A 7,788-nucleotide genomic window follows, 5' to 3' on the forward strand; every position below is an offset into this window, starting at 1 on the left:
AAGGAGGGGTGGGCAATAAGACATCAAACCTGGAGACTGACTCTCTAGTATAGTCCCCAACTGAGTTTTAGAGCCAAAGGTAATGCCTGAGATAATATGAATATTAAGAAAGGAATATTTATTTATTCATTTCTTATTTATTGTCTGTGTTTGCCTATAAATATAAGTGCCAGCCCTGCCTGTGTGGCTCAGTGGTTGACACTAACCTATGAATCAGGAGGTCATGGTTCAATTCCTGATCAGAGCATATGCCCAGGTTGCTGGCTCAATCCCCAGTAGGGGGTGTGCAGGAGGCAGCCGATCAATGATTCTCTTTCATCATCGATGTTTCTATCTCTCTCCCTTTCTTTTCCTCGCTGAAATAAATAAAACTATACATATACATATATATATACACATATATATATACTAGAGGCCTGTTGCACGAAAAGATTCATGCAATAGGCCTTCCCTTCCCCTGACTGCCGGCACCGGTTTTCCTCCGGCACCCAGGCCTGTTGGCGGTTAATTTGTATATCTCACTGATTAGCCAATGGGAGGTGTAGCGGAGGTATGGTCAATTACCATGTTTGTCTATTATTAGATAGGATGCCCCAAATTGAAAATATACAGAAAACTATATAAAACAGAAATTAAAATTTATTCATAATCTCACCATCCAGAGATAACCTTGGTTAACATTTTTGTGCAGTTCCTTCCTGTCTAGGTTTGTTTGATAATTAGAAAAAACAAATTATCAAAATAATAACAGGATTTTTTTCTACTGTATTCTTCAGTATATTTACCTTTTTCTCAATGAAATCTTGATATACTTGTTATTTTCCAGCTTTTTGTATAGAAAAATTAACATTTCTATTCAGTTTTACTTACCATCTCTGGTGAAGTGAAGTTTTTTAAAACATGGCAGAACTGAAACTGCTATACTTTTATGAAGTTTGCAAATCTATATATATATTTTTTGTGTTAGGGAAGTGTTATTCATCTTGCTGTCAAGAAACTGTTTGAATTCAAACTTGACCTTTCCCTTTCAATCCCTTCAGTACAGCTAAGAATCGCCAAAGGACCAAACAGCTCTAGCCTGCTCCACAAAGAATACAATGTACATTTGGAAATCCACATTCTTTTACCACTTCATCTTTCAGGTGCTTAAAGAACTTGTCAAATTCAAAGGGACAAGCACACCTTTTTCATGTTTAAAAAATATTGAGGAGGGTTGACAATGACAATGATGCTTTTAAAGACAGAGTGGGTTTTCTTTATTCCTATAACTCGCACCTTTTCAAATGCCTCACTGCTATCATTCAAATTATTTTTCATTGCCAACACTCAGAGGCAAATAGGAAAAAGAATTCTCTGTCAAATGCTACCTATCACCTATTCTTTCTATCATATCTATTTTGCTGCATCCTGTTAGTGATTATCAACCCACATAGTCAATGTTGAAATGAAGTCAGCTCTGTCCTAAGGCAAAGGTGATGATCGTGGCCTTGGGCTTTGCAAAGAAAAACAGATGTGCAAGGACCTTGACTGGCCTTAGTTCTCAAGGTAGTCCGCAGAACAATCCTCTAATGGCTTGTGGAAAGAAGGCTGGCTTTGGATCAGGTTCACATACAGGGTCGGGCAAAGGTAGGTTTACAGTTGTGAGTACAGGAAACACAGAATTTAGTCTTGTATTATTATTTATTAATTATTGTATTATTTTCCATAGGAATAACTGTAAACCTACCTTTGTCCTGCCCTGTAGTTTCACTTCATTGACAGTAGAAACATTTGTGTGAAGCATATAATACCAGTGTGTGCAGATTGATGGACGGAAATCTAGTTTAGACTCTGCTTTGTGGAATCATCAAGCAGAGTATTTTCAGATATTTATCCAGAACACAAAGATTAAAACATTTCCCATCTTGCCCTTTACAGTAAAAGTTCGGTGGCCCCTGTCTCAGTTGCCCATGTTCACACAGAGAGAATTATTTATGCCAAAATGTATTAAAAATTGGTAGTTAATATGGCATTATGAATTACATGGATTAATTTAAAAGTAAATTATCAGTAGTTAGTGCCTCAAGAAATAATGAGGTTATAACCATTGTAAGAAAGTCTAAGAATGGGAGTATTACGGGACAAGGCAATGGAATCACATCTATCCTATCTAATAATAGACAAACATGGTAATTAACCATAACTTCGCTACCCTTCCCATTGGCTAATCAGTGAGACATGCAAATTAACTGCCAACCAAGATGGCGGCCGGCAGCCAGGCAGCTGAAGCTAACAGGAGGCTTGCTTGCTCCAGTGACGGAGGAAGCCAAGGTTCCCTGCCTGCCTCAGTCCAGCTCTGAGCTCCAGATGCAACAATGTTGCAATTATAGAAGCTAAACAAACCCAGAAACCTGTTTTCAGCCACCAGCGGGCTCAGAGCTCAGAGCTGCAGTGATGGCAACAGAGTTTCAATTATAGAAGCTAAACAAACCCAGATACCTGCTTTCAGCCATCCATGGCCTCAAAGCTGGAGCCGGCTCTCAGCTCCAGTGACAGCTATAGAAGGTAAATAAATCCCAGAATAAAAAAAAAGAAAAAAAAAGAGGCTGGGAGCTTCAGTCGCCACAAGCCTAAAAATGGCCCTCAGCCCCTCACCCAGACTGGCCAGGCACACCAGTGGGGACCCCCACCCTGAAGGGGGTGTGACCAGCTGCAAACAGCCATCAGCCCCTCATCCAGGCTGGCCAGGCACCTAAGCGGGACCCCCACCCTGATCCGGATCACCCTTCAGGGCAAACCAGCTGGCCCCCACCCATGCACCAGGCCTCTATCCTATATTGTAAAAGGGTAATATGCAAACTGACCCTAACAGCAGAAAGACTGGGAATGACTGGTCACTATGACACACACTGACCACCAGGGGGCAGATGCTCAATGCAGGAGCTGCCCTCTGGTGATCAGTCGCTCTCAAAGCGGGGAGCTCTGCTCATCCACAAGCCAGGCTGATGGCTGCCAGTACAGTGGTGGGGGTGGGAGCCTCTCCTGCCTCCTCAGCAGCACTAAGGATGTCCGACTGCAGCTTAGGTCTGCTCCCTGCTGGCAAGTGGGCATCCCCCGAGGGCTGCCGGGCTGCCAGAGGGATGTCTGATTGCCATCTTAGGCCCAATCCCCTGGGGAGCAGGCCTAAGCCAGCAGGTGGTCATCCCCGAGGGGTCCCAGACTGCGAGAGGGCACAGGCCGGGCTGAGGGACCCCTTACCCCCAAGTGCACAAATTTTTGTGCACTGGGCTTCTAGTATATATATAAAAGCCTAAGAAATTGTTATGACCAAATGACTAGAACGATCAGACAACCAGTTGCTATGATGTGCACTGACCACCAGAGGGCAGATGCTCAATACAGGAGCTGCCCCCTGGTGGTCAGTTCACTCCCACAGACAACCTCCTGCCTCCCCTCCCCATGGCCGGCCAGCCCCATGATAGGCCTTTGTTGCCGGCCAGGCCCAGGGACCCCACCCGTGCACGGATTCGTGCACCAGGCCTCTAGTGGTATATATAAAAAAAATGACTTTAGTAGAAAGCATGTGGCCTGTTGTTTAACTTATTCTTAAGGCCTCATTAGTTCCTACACTGGAACTACATTGTGATAAAAAAAATAAGCATAAATCCTATATACACAAATAAGTTTCAACTTCATCAATTGATATTAAGTGAATTTGGCTTGTGCTATGTATGCAAAAGCTATAAAAGTCTAGTTTGTCTTTCAAGAAGCTAAATAATAATAATAACAATAGTAATGATAATAATAATAATGTTCATCAACATTTATGGAGCTCTTACTATGTGGCAAACACCATTCTAAGCACTTGACCTGATTTATCTAATTCAATTCTCCACCATCATCTCATTTTAAAGAGAAAACCCAACAGCTTTGAGAGGGTCAATAACTTGCCCAAGGCAATGCAATGTAAAGATTCAGAATCAGGACAATAACTTAGGCAGTGTAACTGAAAGGCCAGATAATTAACCATTTTTAAATAAGATTTTTTTTTATTGATTTTTAGAGAGAGAGGAAGGGAGAGGGAGAAAGAGAGGGAAATGTCATTCTGCTGCCTCCTGCAAGCCACCCCGCCAGCGATCAAGCCCACAAGCCAGGCATGTGCCCTGACTGGAAATCAAACCAGCAACCCTTACGTGTACAGGACAACACCCAACTAACTGAGCCACACCAGCCAGGGTGAAATACTTAACCATTTTGTACACCACCTCTCCAAAGATTCTGCCCTCTGTGGCAGGTGGTCTGATGAAGGATCAATAATAAAATGCTGTGGAAAGGGGAGGGTTCCAGAGAGCAGACCCTGGAATGACAAGATTTGGTGATGGCAGTGGAAGATACATTTCAATCATCTCAAGTAATTCTCAGCGGCAGACGCTGAAGATCTTTGGCCCTCAGGCTTCTCTGTACCTCGTCCCGAACAAATCTTGGTCAAATTGGAGGATAAATCAGGAGCATAGAAGCTTCCATTTCTTCCTGAATTCTATTCTAAGCCCATATTAGAGATGCCAAGCTGAAGTTTCTTCTGCCCTTCCCCAATTCTCATGTGTACCTTCCATTTGGAATGGGGCCCTGCATTCCTAGTTCCTTGGTTTATGTTCCCTCCTTCATACATTCTAACTGCTGGCTGCTACTCCATGCTGTGCACCTGCCATGTTTTTACCTACCCACCCTCCCAGTGAGGAACAACAGGTTGCCTCCGAGGTCCTATCACGACAAATAACATTGCAATGAACATCCTTACAGACCTCTGTGAGAATGTTTAGGATATCTACACTGGAGTGGAATTGCTGAATCTTTGAACCAGTCTGTACTACATCCCCCAGCAATGCATGAAGTATTTTATATACCAATGTGAACATATCTAATAACAAAAGATTATATAGGCCTTATATTTGGCAAGGTAATGCTTGGCATTCCCAGCTTATTCTTCACATTGTCATCAGTGTCTAAAACCCCAAGTCAGATAGCTCATCACTGTCTACACTGTAGGTCCTACAGGCTGAAGGCCCAGCTGCTCAGCATGAAACTGACTAGGCACTTCCAGCTCTTCATTCTATGACCAGTCAGTTGAGCATCTACTTATGGGGTAACTGTCAGTGTTTAGTCCTCTGTGCTTCCTGCTGTGTGAAAGGGCCTCCAGGACAAGGAGTGAGTGTCCTTCATGTCCAGAGGCCCTTTCCCAATGCCTGGCATAGGGGCACCAAGTACAAGGTTATTGACTTGAATAAACAGAAAACAGAGGACAAAGAACCAATTTAAGAGGGAAGATGACTCTATTTGGGGCGGATGGATTTAAATGATCAATTTAATTGGTAGTGAGGCATTCATGTACTTTGTCCTTCAAGAAATCTTTTAGCCATGGACATTGACAATAGGGTGGTGAAGGCCTGGGGTGGGGGCAGGATAGAAGGGGTCAATGGGGGAAAAAGGAGGACATGTGTAATACTTTCAACAATAAAGATTTAATTAAAAAAATCTTTTAGAACTTTGGCCTTAAAGAAAAAGAGAGAAATTAGCTGCAGCTGTAGTTTTGGGTCATGATAAGTGAATTACATGGGGAAGGAGAACAATATGGAAAAGGCTTGTGGAAAACAGGCTTGTTTAGCAATCAGAGAAGGGTGATCATCCACCAAGTTGGGCCCAGAGGATGAGGCTCAGTAAGAAAGGTTTAGCAGCAGGAAGGAAATCAGTGTGGTGTTACCAGGGCCATGAGAGGTTTGGATGGCAGAAGGGACCAGTAGGGTCAGAATGAGACTAAGCATGGGGTGTTGGGTCTGAAAATTTATATTTTAACTAGAGGCCCAACACTGCTCATAGCTCGTGCCCCGCCCTCCACCACTCATAGCTCTCAGCAGCTAGTAGCTCATGCCCCACCCGCCATAAGAGCCACTGCTCATTTGGTCGTGATGGAGTTATGGCATCAAGGCCACGGGCCTTTTATTAATAGAGATGGTCTTTGATAGAACCCAATAATTTGTGTTAATATTAAGAAATAAATGGCCTTTTCCCCCTATATATCTATAGAGAATATTTTTAACTTCCTTTTGTCTTAACTTGATTGTAGGACACTTGAAATATCTCCACGAAAGGGAAATTCACAATGTAATATACAATACAGGAAAATATTGAATTTTATTAAAAGAAGTAATGTTAAAATATTTTGCTTATAGATTACTCTGGACTGTGTAAGGCACTTTATTTTTTAACCATTAGGGAATTCCTTTGGTTCATGATATCACATAAAAGTGCATTTGAACGTGTTGGAGCTCTGTATTTTAAAGAAAGGTGCAACCTTACTACCACATATTAACATTGATATGATTTGTGTCTGAGAAATCCACTCTTACCTAGAAATTTCAAAAGGAACTAAAGATGTATGGACATAAGTTTTGTAAGGTCACAGAATTTATCATTGTAGTCTTATTTATCATCTAGTATTTTCTTCAGAGAGTTTCCATTTTAATGGACACCTTAAGATTTTTTGTCAAAAAATTTAAACATGTTCACCATTAATCTCATAGAATTTTGTGGAAAACATAGTCTTTTCAAAGATCTTAAATTTAGACCTTTTAGAAACAGTCTACTTTATAGCTTTTCTATTTTATAAATATTTAATGGTGATCTTTCTAAGTTATATCTGCCTTCCTTCTACCAATCCGAAGCACAATATTTCAGAATTTTCTGGAAAGAAAAAAAATTGCCATAAACTATTTTCCATTATTTCTAGGTATAGAATTAATGCTATAAAATTTAAAGAAACTCTTCCTTCCATGTAGCTTTTGTACTCATTTATTTTATTTCCTTTGAACTTGAAATTTATATCCCCCTGTGCTCTCGCTGACTTGTAAATCACACTTCCCTATCTACACCACTGGTCTCAGACCGTGGAAAAAGATTTTGGAGTCCCGTGATTTCTTTTCCTGCAGCATTTTAAAGGTGGTAGGTTATAGTAAGGCTATTTCAATTAGAATATAAATTGGGTTATCTGGAATTCTATCAAATACAGTCGTCCTTTCCTCACCTCCCTATTATCAAGCCTGGTACTTCTTTCACTAGTAGTCATTGAGGCTCCTACTTATAACCCCAAACTGCCACATTGTCTTCTGAATCAAGAAGATTGCCAATATGGTTTTAGTAGGTATTTTATTTATAATAATCCTTTAAAAATGTGTAATCCTATAAAAAAAGTTTTTATTAGATTATTTGATTAACTAGATCAATTCTTTCTGTGGATAACAGAAAGGCTGTCAAACTTCTAAGTTTGTTTGATTGTTTCAGTTTCTCATTTCTTATATATCAATCCTCTCTTGCATCTTACTCTGGCTTTTTTTTCTGAGTCAAAATTTAGTTAAAGTAAAACCCTTAGCCAACTCTGCACCTGTACCTGAGCATCTCAACGCTACTGACGGAGAACAGCCCTGCTGACATCTTATTAAATTTATGGCCATAAGCCTCAATGTGACCTCGGGATTCCTGGCATCCCTGATCTATTTCTCTAGTCAATTCAGTCTCCCACTCTCTAGGGTGATTGTTTCTGCACCATCTCATATCTCCCTTGCTCTCTCCTCTTTCTGATTGATGACCGCCCCCCCCCCCCTTTGGTTATCAATCAGAACAGAACTTCCACATCCTCCCATCACCACATCCACAAATCTACTTGTGTCTGGACCCACAGACTCACCACTTACAAATCAAATTAACCCACTGGGCTTCTAACCAAGACCAGACCCTTTACTCATACCTGGATTCCAT

This window comes from Myotis daubentonii, chromosome 6, assembly GCF_963259705.1.
Source record: "Myotis daubentonii chromosome 6, mMyoDau2.1, whole genome shotgun sequence".
In the NCBI taxonomy this organism is placed as follows: domain Eukaryota; kingdom Metazoa; phylum Chordata; class Mammalia; order Chiroptera; family Vespertilionidae; genus Myotis; species Myotis daubentonii.